Source organism: Lathyrus oleraceus, chromosome 5 (assembly GCF_024323335.1).
Source record: "Lathyrus oleraceus cultivar Zhongwan6 chromosome 5, CAAS_Psat_ZW6_1.0, whole genome shotgun sequence".
In the NCBI taxonomy this organism is placed as follows: domain Eukaryota; kingdom Viridiplantae; phylum Streptophyta; class Magnoliopsida; order Fabales; family Fabaceae; genus Lathyrus; species Lathyrus oleraceus.
In genome coordinates this window covers 18,146,347-18,163,226 of record NC_066583.1, presented here as the reverse complement: position 1 = coordinate 18,163,226, position 16,880 = coordinate 18,146,347, and the positions used below count along the sequence as shown (strand labels likewise).

General features: G+C 39.4%; 1 protein-coding gene and 1 pseudogene across 4 annotated transcripts in view; one reads left to right on the top strand and one right to left on the bottom strand.

Annotated features, from left to right (window-relative positions):
- Window positions 1-16,880, top strand: part of LOC127088336 (BURP domain-containing protein 9) — an 87,147-nt gene that overhangs the window by 52,021 nt on the left and 18,246 nt on the right. The window lies entirely within an intron of this gene.
- LOC127088942 (uncharacterized) lies at window positions 7,151-7,250 on the bottom strand (annotated as a pseudogene).

The window sequence follows — 16,880 nt, the reverse complement described above, 5'->3', positions numbered from 1 at the left end:
AAAAGAAGGCACCTGCTTCCATTGCGGTAAGACCGGACACTGGAAGAGGAACTGCCTAAAGTACCTGGAAGATAAGAAGAATGGAGTAGAGACTTCAACTTCAGGTATTTTTGTTATTAATTTATCTATTTCTGCATCATGGGTATTAGATACTGGATGCGGTTCTCACATTTATACAAATGTGCAGGGGCTGAAAAGAAGTAGAGATTTGGCAAAAGGTGAAGTCGACCTACGAGTTGGCTATGGAGCAAAGGTTGCTGCTTTAGCCGTAGGAATATTTGTATTGACTTTACCTAGTGGTTTAATAATTCAGTTAGAGAACTGTTATTATGTACCTGCAATTAGCAGGAATATTATTTCCATTGCTTGTTTGGACAAGTTTGGTTTTTCATTTATAATAAAGAACAATTGTTGCTCAATTTATTTGAATGATATATTCTATGCTACTGCACAAATGAACAATGGACTATATGTCCTTGATCTTGAAATGCCTATTAATAACATTAATACAACTAGGTAAGAATATTAAAACTCTTCGATCAGATCGAAGTGATGAGTATTTAATCCTAGAGTTTGATGACCATCTGAAAGAGTGTGGGATCCTATCCCAACTTACTCCTCCTGGAACATCCCAATGGAAGGGTGTACCTGAGAGAAGAAATCGAACCTTGTTGGACATGGTCCGATCCATGATGAGTCACACCAATCTTCCAAACTCCTTTTGAGGACATACACCATTGACATTAGCTTACACACTTAACCGTGTTCCATCCAAAAGGTTGAAAAGACACCATATGAGATATGGAGTGGTAAGAGACCACATATGTCTTACATGAAGACTTGGGGTTGCGAAGTTTATGTGAAACGACAAATTTCAACTAAGCTTAATCCCAAATCTGACCAATGCTTATTTGTGGGGGTATCCTAAAGAAACAAGAGGATATTACTTCTACAATCCTTCAGAGGGCAAAGTGTTTGTCGCTCGAACTGGAGTTTTCCTATAAAAGGATTTTAATTCCAAAGGAACCAGTGGGAGGAAAGTAGAGCTTGAAGAAATTCAAGAATCACAAAGCATCGATACACCTATGGAGGAATTAGAGCAGGAAACACAAGTAGTTGTGTAAGAGCAACCTGCTCAAGTAGAACAAGACCAGCGTAGGTCAGGCAGGATACGTCACCTACCTGAGATATATGGATATCTGATCAAGGTGATGTATTACTCATGGATCAAGATGAGCCTGTGACCTACTCATGGAATCTTCGCCTTGATGAAACAGTAAAACTGTATGGATTCATCAAGAACGAAGATGAGCCTTGTGTCTACAAGAAGGTTAGTGGGAGCATGATCGTATTCCTGGTATTATATGTAGATGACATATTACTCATTGGAATCGATATCCCTACCCTGCAACAAGTAAAGTCTTGGTTGGGGAAATGCTTTTCTATGAAGGACCTGGGTGAAGCAGCCTATCAGGATCTATAGAGATAGATCATGAAATGCTTGGCCTAAGTCAGAGTGCATAGACAAAGTGTTGAGACGCTTTAATATGAATGATTCCAATCTGGTTATGTGTTTTGCTTAAATGGTGGCACTGTGAGCTTGAAAAGTTCAACGCAAGATGCAGTTGCTGATTCTACAACTGAGGCTGAGTATATTGCTGCCTTAAGTGCAGCAAAGGAAGTTGTTTGGATCAATAAACTTGGCATAGTCCCTAGCATTGTGGATCCCATTGGTCTCTATTATGATAACAATGGTGTTATCGCACAAGCTAAGGAGCCTAGATCTCACCAACGATCCAAACACATACTTAGGCGTTGTGCGAAAATATGTAAAGTACCTACACTTGACAATGTTGCTAACCCACTGAGAAAGCCTATTGCGCAGCAGAAGCATGATGGCCATACTAGATCAATGGGCATACGGGGTATGCCTGATTGGCTCTAGTGCTAGTGGGAGATTGTTGGTGTAAGCCCTAGAGGCCAATACTTTTGGTACTTGTATCGAATTATTTATTAATAATAAAAGGCATTTTCTTTATTATGGTTGATTAATAAAGTCCCTGGAATAGATAGTCTGTTTAATGTATTAAGTGTGACTTAATCATGAGAACACATTAAACATAAGGACACTATTCTTAAAGTATCCGTAGTCGAGCTTTAATGTGAAGTGGGATAACATTAAAGCATTAAGACTATTATGTTTGTAGACTGATGATCACATCTCATGGATCATGGATAAAGAGTTATCAAGTCTTAAACATAGGTATGAATATTAGGAGTAATATTTATACCGGATTGACCCGCTATGAGAATACTATATAGAAAGTTATGCAAAGTGTCATAAGTTATTCTCATGGTGATAATAGTGTATACAACTCTTCGACCTGAAACCACTATGGATCCTAGATGTAGAGTCGAGTGCTTTATTGCTGATCCAACGTTATCCGTAACTGGACAACCATAAAGACAGTTGATGGGTACTCCACGAAGCATGCTGAGGGACATGAGTGTCCTAGATGGAATTTTCCAATCCTGCGTAACAGGATAAATGTCTATGGGCCCAATATTGAACTGGACAAGGGTGACACGGTCTATACCTTGTGTTCAATATAGACATAAGGGCAAAGGGGTAATTATACACATAATTATTATCACAGGAGGTTTTGTCAGATCACATGACATTTTTGTGACTTGGGTAGCAGTGATGTGTTGCTAGATACCGCTCACTGTTTATTATGTTAAATGCGTGATTTAATATAATTGCCAACGCCGCGAAAACCTATAGGGTCACACACAAAGGACGGATTGATGAGAGATAGAATAATTAAGGAACACCGTAAGGTACGGTGCACTTAAGTGGGAGACGAAATATGGTAAGGTACCAAATACTTAAGTGATTTTGGCATATTATGAGATATGGTCCAAAATGCACTTAAGTGGGCTTTTTGGCTTGAAGCCCACACAAGTGGTTCTATAAATAGAACCCCTTGGGTAGAAGCATTGTCACTCTAATTCACTCAGACAGAAATTCAAGTAGAGACTTGGAATTTTGTTTCCCTCTTTCTCTCACTCAAAGCCTTCATTCATAACAGCTAGCACTGCGATTGAAGGAATCCGTTCGTGTGGACTGAGTAGAGACGTTGTCATCATTCAACGTTTGTGATCGCCCCGTGGATCTGTAACAAAGGTTTTGATCATTATCAGAGATCTGCACCAAAGGTTTGAATCGCCACAAGAGGTAACGATTCTATCACTAATCATGCCCATTCGTAAGGATCACTAAATGGAGAAATTTTTAAATTCCGCTGCGCCTTGGATGGCTATTCTCCAACACCTTTCATACCAAATGAAGAGGTAGGCGAGAATAATGAGGATGATCTTGAGGAGGTTCGATTTGAAGATCTATTTGGGGTTAGCGATGACGATGGCAATGAAGACATCTTCGACACACCGACCGTTGCACTAAGAGCACAACCAATTAGTTTGTACAACCCACATGTGCACATGCAAAACATAAGTTTGGATGATGCTGAACCAATCTCCGTTTTCGGAAGTTTCATACCAATGCTGACGAAATAGAGGAGGGCATCGAGTATGAAAATAAGGAAGAGTGTGTTCTGACGTTGCAACAATGGCATATAAAATGTAGTCTAGATTTTTCTGTGGTTAAATCTGACAATGTATGTTATGTCATCAAATGTAGAAATTCAACATGCAAGTTCAAATGCAGGGTCTCTTTGCGTAAGGGCAACTCAAGGTGGAGAGTTGGTAACTCTGGTGGGCCTCATACGTGCACAACCACTTCCATGTCACAAGACCATACAAAACTCAGTTCAGAAATGATTAGTAAGAGCATAATGGAGCTTGTAAATCGGAACGCTTCTCTTAAGGTGAAGGTTATCATCGCTCATGTTGTTGAGAAATACAGGTATATCATATCCTACAAAAAGGCATGGATTGCAAAGTGTAAGGCAATTGAGTCACTGTATGGAAATTGGGAGACATCTTACAATGATCTGCCGTAGTGGATACTGGTAATGAAAATATATCTACCAGGTACCATTATAGAATTGCAATCCTTACCTGTGATTTCAAATGATGGTACACACTTGGGTGACCAAAGGATATTTCATCGTCTGTTTTGGGCGTTTCGACCATGTATACGTGGTTTCGCGTATTGTAAACCTATTGTACAGGTTGATGGAACATGGTTGTATGGCAAGTACAGAGGGACTCTGTTGATGGCTGTGGCACAGGATGGGAACGGGAACATTTTTCTAATAGCGTTCGCATTGGTTGAAAGTGAGACAAAGGAAGCTTGGAGTTTCTTTCTTAAGAATTTAAGAATACACGTTACTCCCCAAGCAAATTTGTGTCTAATATCAGACATGCATGAATCTATAAAGAGTGCATATAACAATTCAGAAAATGGATGGCAGTATCCTCCATCATCACACGTCTATTGCATTAGACACATCGCACAAAACTTCATGCGTGAGATTAAAGACAAGGATCTGCGCAAAATAGTTGTTAGCATGGGTTATGCGTTAACAGACAACGACGCTTTACCATGGATAGACAACATCCCTCGGGAGAAGTGGGCAAGGGCATTTGACGGGGGCAACGCTGGGGTCACATGACAACTAACCTAGCAGAAGCAATGAACTCGGTGCTAAAAGAAACCTGAAACCTTCCAATCACTGCATTGGTCAAATCTACGTACTATCGATTAGGATCATGATAACACGAAATTATATCATATTTTAGGACTTAATTCCATTAAATTCTATGACTATTTATTTCGGTTTACTGCATTTTATGAGATATTACGTGGTATTTTCTTCCTATTTGTCTCAGGTAGTCTATTTTGAAGAACAAGTGAAAATGGAAGAAAAGGAGGTGCAAAAAGGAGAGAAAAAGAACCAAATGCCAAAGCCCAGCCCAAAGCGCAAAACATAAAGGCACTACCTGTGACGGACGTCACAAGGTGCGTGACGAGCGTCACGCAAAGCAGCCTTGTGACGGGCGTCACACACGGTGTGACGAGCGTCACACCATTCCACTATCTTTTTGGCGCAAGTAACGCCCTCAGAAGACTTGAAGAGACGTTGAGGAGTTTGTGTCCTATATCCACGCCATGCATTTAGCCACGTTGAAGACCCTTGGGAAACGAAAAGCAGTTACCAACACCAATATAAATAGCTACTTCAAAAACCTAAAAGGGTTCCTCGGTTTTTCCACGCTCACACTGCCGAAGCTTTTCCAATTTTCTTTCTTTTTTCGCTTCTGCAATTTTCTTTTCCAGCAACTTAACATTGTTTATTTATTTATTTCTTTTGCAAGTTCTACGTTTTTTCCCTTGCAATTTACCTTTCCCTTTTTAGCATTTAGATATTTTTCGCATAATAGTTTCTACACCGGAAACTATTGTGTAACTTTTTATCGGATCTAACCTTACGTTAGATTCTAGTTTTATTTCCTTGGTTTAGTTTATTGTTTAATTGAAGAATCCAAGAACAAATCCTACCGGCTTGTGGTGGAGTGTTCAAGACTATTGTATTACGCATTCAGGTTCTTTAATCATTATTTAATGTTTTGTTTTATTATTTATTTATATTATCTGCATGGAATGAGTCTGTTTATGCATGATATGTATTCTGGTTCGTTTAGCATGTCTAGCTAATTCGCCTAGATATCGGTATGTAAAGTAAGCAGAATAAGGGATCAAGACTGAGTCGGTCTATTTAAACTTAAAATTAAAATCAATCTTTTTACGGTCTCAACTTACAGGTTTAATAACAAGATTTTTTACAAAAGTAAAGGACATAAAGAAGTTAAAATCAATAGAGCGAGAGTTTGAGGTTTTAACTGGACAGTGTAAGTTAGGCATTAATTCTAGATCAGGGCGAGAGCAAGTTTTAGAGTTAATTAAATTTTGACCTTTTCCAAAAAGTATTTTTAAAGATTGAATGTGAGGACGAGAGTTAAGCATTTGGATTTAATCATATAACCTAAGTCAACAGAGCGAGAGTTTGAGATAAGGGTGTTTAAAACGGTCAGTGTTTTCTTAAGAAGAGTTTCTGCAACTTTATTGCTTTCAAAAAGTGGTTTTTGACTTAATTATAAGTGACAGCTACATTAATATAAAATCATGGTTTATTCAACAGAGCGAGAGTTTGAGATAAAACCTTTAACCAATAAAGTTAACCGAAACGATTTATTTTAAAACCAAGAAACCGACAAAGACTTGATTCCCTAGTTTTGACGAACTACATACCGATATCCGTTTTATTAATATTTAAGCTAGATCTTAGTTTAGCCTTTATTTTTTCCCCAAACAATCAAACATTTTTCACCTTAGCTTTACGTAGTAACCTTAGATAACGGTATATCGATTCATAAGCCCCTGTGGGATCGATATCTTTTAAAACTACGCGATAGAACTGTGCACTTGCAGTTTGTATCCCATTCTCGACTCACACAGTCGAGCGATCAAGTTTTTGGCGCCGTTGCCGGTGACTTTTATTTAATCGATATCGTAACTCTTCCGTTACGCTGTAGAGACTAAGGTTTCTTTTTCTTCTATTCTTTCTTTCGTTGATTTGTATGCCACGCACTCGCTCACAAGGCGAACCGCTCTATTTACGAATCAACGATATCGAACTGTATCTCCGAGTCTTACGACGAATTCGGGAATACCGTGCTGAAAACAATCTCCCTCCTATGGAATTTCCTGATCTCAAAGATCTTCTTCTTTCACCCGAGATGGCAGAACCAGCTCGTGCTCTTAGAGATTACGCCGCTCCATCGCAAGATGAGCCGCATTCAAGTATTGCTCCGCCCGCAATCGAAGCAAACAACTTCGAACTTAAACCTTCGCTGTTGCAGGCTGTGCAACAGAACCAATTCTCTGGAAATCCTACCGAGGATCCAAACCTACATTTATCCGTATTTGTCCAATACGCTGATATTGTTAAAGCTAATGGTGTCACTTCAGAGGCAATTCGACTTCGTCTTTTTCCTTTCTCATTAAGAGATAGCGCTAGAAGATGGCTTCAATCTCTCCCCTCCAACTCAGTCACCACCTGGAACGAGTTGAAGAAAGTTTTTCTTGCCCGATATTTTCCGCCAAGCAAAACAGCTATGTTAAGAGCCCAGATAAACGGATTTAAACAGAAAAACAACGAGTCTCTTTTCGAAGCATGGGAAAGATACAAAGACATGATGAGACTTTGCCCACACCATGGTTTGGAAGACTGGTTAGTAATTCATACATTTTATAATGGTCTCTTATACAACACAAGGTTAACAATAGACGCCGCTGCAGGTGGTGCACTAATGAACAAACCTTATGCTGATGCCTACCAGCTTATCGAGAGCATGGCCCAAAACCACTATCAGTGGGGAACCGAACGAACAACGGTGGAAAAACCTCAAACAAAAACTGGCATGTACGAGATAAGTAACCTTGATCACGTTAATGCAAAAGTGGATGCTTTGGTCCAGAAAATTGAAAGTTTAAACGTATCACCCCCAGCCGCCGTGGTTGCTATAACTCAGAATTGCGAGGTCTGTGGAATCCAAGGTCACACTCCTGCGGAATGTCAACTCTTGACTGGAATCCAAGCAGAGCAAGTGAACTATGCTCAAGGAAGCCCCTATTCGAACACCTATAACTCAAATTGGAAGAACCATCCAAACTTTTCATATAAGAGCAATAATGCTTTGTACGCACCTGGACAGTCTCCAAATCAAGCCCCATCTATACCTCCGGGATATCAGAAACCGAATCCATCCATGCCTAACAATAACACCCCTAGGAAATCCAACTTGGAAATCATGATGGAAAACTTTATAGCTTCCCAACAACAAACCAATAAAGATTTCTTAAACCAGAACATACACACTGGCGAACAACTTAAACAACTAGCAAGCAAAGTAGATGCCTTGGCTACCCATAACAAAATGCTGGAAACACAAATATCACAAGTAGCCCAACAACAAGCACCTACTGCTGCCCCAACTGGTACATTCCCTGGACAGCCCCAACCTAATCCGAGAAGCCAAGCTCATGCAATTATATTAAGAAGTGGAACGGAAGTGGAAAGACCGTCTGATCCAAGGATAGAAAACCAAAACCCTAAGAAATCAACTGAGGAAAGTGAACCTAAGGAAAAGGAAGAGAGTAATAAGGAAACCCTAGAAAAGAAGGAACCTTATGTACCTCCACCACCTTACAAACCACCTATACCTTACCCTCAAAGGCTTGTTAAAACCAAAGATGCGGGCCAATTCAGAAAATTTGTTGATCTCCTTAAACAATTAAACGTTACAATTCCGTTCACCGAAGCTATTACGCAGATGCCCTCATATGCTAAATTCTTAAAAGAAATTCTTTCTAATAAGAGGAAACTTGAGGATAGCGAAACCGTTACACTCCCTGCCGAATGTAGCGCTATAATCCAAAACATGCCTCCTAAACTCAAGGATCCGGGTAGTTTCTCTATACCCTGTCACATAGGAAAATTTGTCATCCACAAAGCTTTATGCGATTTAGGAGCCGGAATTAGCGTTATGCCTTTATCCATATGTAAGAAACTGGAAATGGGAGAATTAAGACCAACCAAAATGTCCGTGCAACTAGCAGATCGTTCCATTAAATATCCTGTAGGAATCCTTGAAAACGTTCCCGTACGCATAGGCCAATTCTACATTCCCACTGATTTTACAATTATGGACATTAGAGAAGATGATATTACACCCATTATACTGGGAAGACCATTCTTAGCAACTGCAGGTGCAATCATAGACGTAAAACGAGGACGACTCACCTTCGAAGTAGGTGAAGAGAAAATTGAGTTCATTCTTTCCAAATTCTTGAAAGCACCTGCAATAGAAGATACATGTTACTTCATGGATATCATCGATGAATGCATAAAAGAAGCAGAGTTAGGAGAAGACAAATCACCTGACTGCCTTGTAGAAGACAGATCTAACCAATGTTTAGCAATAACACCGGATCCTACGCAATATCTTAACAAACCAACCCCTGACCTGAAAACACTTCCCAAAAATCTGAGATATGAATTCCTAGACTTAGAACTTGAACGACCTGTGATAGTTAATGCAGACCTAGGAAGACTCGAAACAGAAAAACTCCTACATATCTTAAGGAAGTATCCCACCGCACTAGGATACCACATCACCGATCTTAAAGGAATAAGCCCTTCTATTTGTATGCACCGCATCATGTTAGAAGAAGACTGTAAAACCTCTAGGGAACACCAGAGAAGACTAAATCCGATCCTAAGTGAGGTAGTAAAAAAGGAAATAACCAAGTTATTGGAAGCAGGTATTATATATCCTATATCTGATAGCAAATGGGTTAGTCCTGTACACGTTGTACCAAAGAAAGGAGGCATAACCGTTATTGAAAACGAAAAAGGAGAAACTATAACTAAACGAATCGAATCGGGATGGAGAATGTGCATTGACTATAGGAAACTAAACAAAGCAACCCGAAAAGATCATTTCCCTTTACCATTCATTGACCAAATGTTAGAACGATTAGCAAAACACTCACATTTCTGTTATCTAGACGGTTATTCAGGCTTCTTTCAAATACCAATTCACCCTGATGACCAAGAAAGGACAACGTTCACATGCCCTTTTGGTACCTTCGCTTATAGACGAATGCCGTTTGGTCTGTGTAATGCCCCTGCGACCTTTCAAAGATGCATGATGGCAATTTTCGCCGACTTTCTCGAAAACATCATGGAAGTATTTATGGATGACTTTTCTGTATACGGACAAAGTTTCGAAGAATGCCTTGAAAACCTGGAAAGAGTTCTTGAGCGATGTGTAAAAGTAAACTTAGTACTTAATTGGGAAAAGTGTCACTTTATGGTACAAGAAGGAATTGTTTTAGGACACATCATCTCGAACAGAGGAATTGAAGTAGACAAAGCCAAAATAGAGGTAATCGAAAATCTTCAACCCCCAAGAACCGTGAGAGAAGTACGAAGTTTTTTAGGACACGCCGGTTTTTACCGACGATTCATCAAAGACTTCTCTAAGATAACTAAACCTTTAACCGGACTGTTGATGAAAGATGCTGAATTCATATTCGACGATAACTGTTTAAAAGCATTTCAAACTCTTAAACAAGCATTGATCTCCGCACCCATAATGCAGACACCAGACTGGAATGAACCATTCGAAATAATGTGCGATGCCAGCGATTATGCTGTAGGTGCTGTGTTAGGACAACGAAAGGATAAAAAGCTTCACGTTATATATTACGCAAGCAGAACCCTGGATGAAGCGCAAATGAATTACGCCACTACCGAGAAAGAACTCCTAGCAGTGGTATTTGCGCTAGATAAATTTCGTTCTTACTTGGTAGGAGCCAAAATAATAGTCTACACTGATCACGCTGCTATCAGGTACCTTTTAACAAAAAAGGATGCTAAACCTAGACTCCTAAGATGGATCTTGTTGCTACAAGAATTCGACTTAGAAATCAAGGACAAGAAAGGAACTGAAAACGTAGTAGCAGACCACCTCTCTAGACTTGAGAACCTTGAACCGGAAAGAACATCAATTAATGATGATTTCTCGTACGACAAACTTATAGCTACTTTGGAAGAGAGCAACTCCGACAAACGAGTAGAAACCACCTTAGCTATATCCGTCACACCGTGGTACGCTGATCTAGTCAATTATTTAGCTGCCGGAATAGTCCCACCTACTTTATCTTACCAGCAGAAGAAACGATTCTTCCACGATATAAAACACTATTACTGGGATGATCCCTTACTTTTCAAAAGAGGCCCCGATGGTATTTTCCGTCGATGTATACCCGAAGAAGAGGTAGAAAATATAATCCAACACTGCCACTCCGCTCCTTATGGTGGACACACAAGTACATCCAAGACCTGCTCTAAAATCCTACAAGCCGGCTTTTATTGGCCAACTATATGGAAGGACGTACATACAGCTATTAAGGAATGTGACAGATGTCAACGCACGGGAAACATATCTAGACGTGACGAGATGCCACAAAAAGGTATTTTGGAAGTAGAGATCTTCGACGTGTGGGGAATAGACTTCATGGGACCTTTTCCATCCTCTTTCGGTAACAAATACATACTCGTGGCAGTTGACTACGTATCAAAATGGATCGAAGTTGTAGCCTCCCCAACAAACGACACCCGAGTAGTAACTAGACTCTTTAAGAATATAATATTTCCGAGATTTGGCATCCCAAGAATAGTAGTCAGTGATGGTGGATCACACTTTATATCCAAGGTACTCGAAAAATTATTATTTAAATATGGAGTGAGACATAGGATAGCAACACCTTACCACCCTCAAACCAGTGGACAAGTGGAAGTATCTAACAGAGAAATCAAGCAAATACTAGAAAAAACGGTCGCCACTTCAAGGAAAGATTGGTCATCGAAATTACCAGAAGCTTTGTGGGCATACCGAACTGCTTATAAAACCCCCATAGGGACGACCCCATTTAAGCTCATTTATGGAAAATCCTGTCACCTCCCGGTAGAGTTAGAACATAAAGCCTATTGGGCTATTAGAAATCTAAATTTGAACTATAAGGCCGCCGGTGAAAAGAGAATCCTTGACATAAACGAATTAGAGGAACTCAGAAGAGACGCCTATGAAAACGCCAGAATCTATAAAGAAAGAACAAAACAATGGCATGACAAGCGTATATCAAGGAAAATCTTCAAGCAAGGCGACGCAGTACTTTTATTTAACTCTAGACTAAAGTTATTCCCGGGAAAACTACGATCCAGATGGTCAGGACCTTTTCATATCACTAACATCTTCCCCAGTGGAGCAATAGAAATTAAAGGCAAATCCACAGAACCGTTTACCGTAAACGGGCAACGTCTAAAACACTATCATTATGCGGAAACCAATGGAGATTCGCAAATCCTACACTTAGACAAAATGCCCCCAGGACCTATAGATTATATTTAACAGTTTCTTTGTCGAGCTTGCGACATTTAAACAAAGCGCTTAGTGGGAGACAACCCACAAATTAGTTTGTTATTTTCTTATTCTATTATTATCATTCCCCTATTTCTTTCTTAATTATTCTTTTAATTTCTGGTTAGTATTAATTCCTGATTTATTTTAATTCAAAAGAAAAAAAAAAATATATATATATATATATAATAATAATTTTTTCTTCTTTCGGCATTTGGCCAAATCCTGACTAAAACTCATGTTTTCTTTTCTCTAGCTAACACTAACCAAATGGGACATTTTGATCGTATGAGTATCAAATTCAGAGGAATGGCTCAGAAACAAAAGTTTGAAGAACTAGCCACTAGAGAGATGCTACCTAGTTTATATGCTGATGATTGGGCTATGACTGCCCTTGGACTGAGACAGAGTGTCCTGTATTTGCTGAATCAGATAGGATGGGAGACATCCCCTATCCTGAGACATTTCACCACCTACCGGAGACTCACACTAGAATTCCTTAGCTCATTAATCTATCTACCCAGCCATGGAAAAGGAATTAGCAGAGGTTTTATCCAGTTCAGAATGTTCAATATGGAGTACCAATTCAATATTAGAGACTTCACCAACCTTTTGGGTTTTCCTACCTCCTTTGATACATTCACTGTAAGCCAGGAAGAACTTTTTGAACATAGAGAACTTGAACACTTTTGGGGTAAGCTGACTGGAAATGATGAGCCCGAAGAACATGAGTTTCTCTCTGGAAACATACACAACCCGGCCTTTCGCTATTTCCATAAGATCCTGACCCACACTTTATTTGGGAAGAAGCCAAATAGTACTTCAGTTTCACGTGATGAACTCTTCATCATATTTTGTGCTTCCCAGAACCGTCCAGTGAACGGTGCCACTTTTATGTTAGCTAATTTGGACCACCTTATCCAGGATGAGAGAGCACCCATTAGAATAGGCGGTTTGATAACTATGATAGGTAATGCTATTGGATTACGTCAGTCTATGCTTGACCTAAGCCCTTTTTGTGGCATTACTACTATGAGTATACCCTTCCTCTTCAACACTATGTTTATAGCAAACCTTGGGACTGATGAGTTTGAGCTTATAATTAATAACCAAGTTCTCTGCCTATTCACCATGCCCGATCCTAGGACTAGCATTCATAACCGCAGTAACTGGCTCTATAACCTGAACGAAACTCCCACTCCTGCTGGATCCACTGAATCCATCCAGGACTATGAGATTTGTGATGACTATGAGACTTATGATGACCAGATCCCTCATGCTGAATCTGACCCTCAGACACCATCCGGCTATTATGATATTGACCCTCCTCCTCAGCCTGTTCAGACCGAAGAATCAGCCATATCCGACCTCCGGCATCATATGCCCGGAACTGATTATAACACCGCCATTGAAGCTTTGATGTCAGAACAAGACGCCCTCAGAGGAGAATTTACTAACATGAGACACGAAGTTCTAGGATACATGAGCAGTATGACAGATCAGTTTCACGAGTTGCTACATCATGTTAACTCTTTCGCTCCTCCGGCCAGAGATCGTACAGAGGGATAGAATTTAGTTATTTTTCTAAGTTATTTAGTTTTAAGTTAGATCTTGCATTAATGTTATTTGAATTCATGTTCACAGTTATTTCTCTTTCATTTCATTGTTTTCCTTTCCTGTATTACATTATGATCATTTTATTGAAGCTGTTTATTTAATTTTATTATGCAATAGCTATTATGCTCTACTGTTGCTACCTATGACTTATTATTATGCAAAGCAGATTAAGCATGCACGATAAATTAAATTACAGAATAAACCAATCATAAGCAAAACAAAACAAAATAAATAACAAAAATAAAATTCATTACCTAAGTAATTCTGTGAAACGCTACAGAAGCCTTGCCAAAATGGATTGTGTGACGAGTGTCACACAACTCCATAACGGACGGCACACCAAGTGCCTGTTACGAACGTCACACCCCTGTGACGAGCGTAACACTCCTCAGACTAGTGAACGTTAAGGAGCCGTTGGAGACGAACGTTACACCTTTAACTTTTTACCTTCCCCATTCATTTTTCATTTAACCACACTTAATTACTTTTCAACCACTTTCTCTTTCCACCTTCCAAATTCTACTCCTATAAATACCCACCAAACCTTCCTTCATTCACCACAAACCATTCTCTCCTATCAAATACATTTCTTTTCTTTCCAAATCACCCCCTCAAAATTCATTCATCACAATGGCGGGAAATCAGAATTTTGGAAATATCATCTTCCGATCCGAAGATGAAAATTATCAAAGGGAGCAATTCGAGCGTTTCCAACAGCGAGGCGTCGTTTCCACCAGGTACCCCGATTTAACTTGTTTACAATAATTAGGATTACTCCAAGGTATCGAATGGATGCTCCGTCAAGCCAACTTAACCTTCCTTTGCACTCACAATCATCCCACCTACCCATCCCTAACCTTAGAATTCTTAAGTTCATACGACTACACCACTCCCGCCGGTAAAGACGAATTTCTAACCGGTACCGCAACCTTCCGTATGTTTAACACCGAGTACACCCTAACCCAAAACCAATTGAGTACCATGCTACAATTTCCCACAGAAGGTCTGCTGCACGCCAGAATCCCTCCAACCTCAAACTGGAACACAGTTATAGTTTTCGGCCTTTTCAAGAAAATTACCGGTATAGACACCTACAACTGGGAAGAGCTCCTTCTCTCCCATATACATAACCCCACTATCCGGTACTTTATCCGCATCCTGCAAAACACAGTTTTTGGAAGGCCAAACAACAGCAAGGTCAACTCAAAGGAGCTATTTTTCCTCCAGTGCGTCTTCGAACCAGATACTCAGGTAAACGCCGCCTCCATTCTATTTCATCATATCCGCACCTTATGTGCTAGAGGCCGGCAACCTTTTATAATTGGTGGATTAATCACCACCATAGCACTTGGCCTAAACCTAGGGGATAAACTCCAAACTTTAGAATCTCTACCTCCCCTATCTATGGATATCAGCTACTGTCGATCCAGCCGCCTGATTAAGAACAGAGTAGGCGGAGGATATTATCTTATGGTGAACAACCAGGCAGTCCCAAGTGTTGTTCTACCAAATATCGCCCTAACTGATGTCACAAACCCCGACCGCCACCTCTACGATCTAAACGCTCCTGAAACCACCGAGCCTTTACAAACAAACCCACAAACAGATGAGTTTGAAGCAATGGAACAAGGTGATCATCCGCCTACACAACAGTCAGTCCCGCTCAACCCTTCTAGTAATGCAACTGGCCCATCCTCCCAACGTCGTCGACGTAGAAGGCCTGCAACCAACGACGACATTATGGATGCTATCGATGGTATGCAGGCACAGAATGTCGAAATGCTGCAGATGATGCGTCAAATGCAACAGCAACAGGATGCTAGGAATGCCATAACCGACCAGCGGTTTACTGAGTTGTTCAGCAGGTTCGACAACTTAGACTTACGTCCGAGATCACCAGGTCCAAGAACCAGAGGCGGAAGACAACCTTAGTTGTAGTTTCTTTTTCCTTTCCATAGTGTATTTCATTTCCTTAAAACATTGGGGACAATGTTTAATTTAAGTATGGGGGGGAAAACTTGTTCTTCCTATTTCCATTTTTCAAGTATGTACTTTTCCTTTTAATGTTATTTCCCTCTATTATTTGTTTAAAATATATATATATATATATATATATATATATATATATATATATATATATATATATATATATATATATATATATATATATATATATATATATATATATATATATATATATATATATATATATATATATATATATATATATATATATATAAAATTTTAAGTTAAGTCCCGAGTGTGAACATTTCTATTATCTATTCCCTCAAAAATTTTCATGAGCCATAACAAAAATTTAACACACCCAATAAGTACAAAAGTTGCTTACTTTATAAAACTTGAGTGAAATCAAGACAAAAAATCATTACCATAACAACGCTCTGAGAACCTCAACATGTTAGATCAGGACAAGTACCTATTATACCAATCCCTTGAACTTTTAGTTTTATAGTAACCCCGAGTAGTTTATACGAGAAGTCAGCACCATCTTAATAGCAAACTACGTGGAGAGCCGATGAATATAAGTGAATGATCCCCAAAGTAACATAAAATATACGAATATATCAGGAAATGCACTGATTAAATTAGGTGATCCTTACCAGATCATTTAATCTAAAGGTTGCAGATCGTGCAAAAACACAATATGAAAGATCCATTATGAGTTGGTTCAGTAGGTATCTGGTACTGAACTTGGTAGGGCGGACTACGGTTCGATCCCCCGCAATTTGCAATGGACTGAATAACGAAGTTATCCGACTTATGTACCAGAACTTCTAGCTAAAAGCGGATCATAATCACTAACCGGTTACTCCACTATGTGCGCGAAAAGATAAAGGGCTTAATGTGATTTCGCTAGAATGAAAGCGGGTGAAATAAAAGTAAAGGAACTAGGATAGCTATAATGGCATTACTTGAACTGATTTGCATAAGCTAGGGTTATCTAAGTTGTAACGGTAGTTGTTGATGTCAAGATTAAACTCAAGTTGCTTCTAAACAAAATCCACCTGCAACCTATTACGAATTGATGTGTGTTTTGAAACTTCACCTGGCAAAATTTTTGAAAACGATTTCTATACTGAATTTTGCTAGAGGACAAGCAAAGATCTAAGTATGGGGGAGTTTGATAACACGAAATTATATCATATTTTAGGACTTAATTCCATTAAATTCTATGACTATTTATTTCGGTTTACTGCATTTTATGAGATATTACATGGTATTTTCTT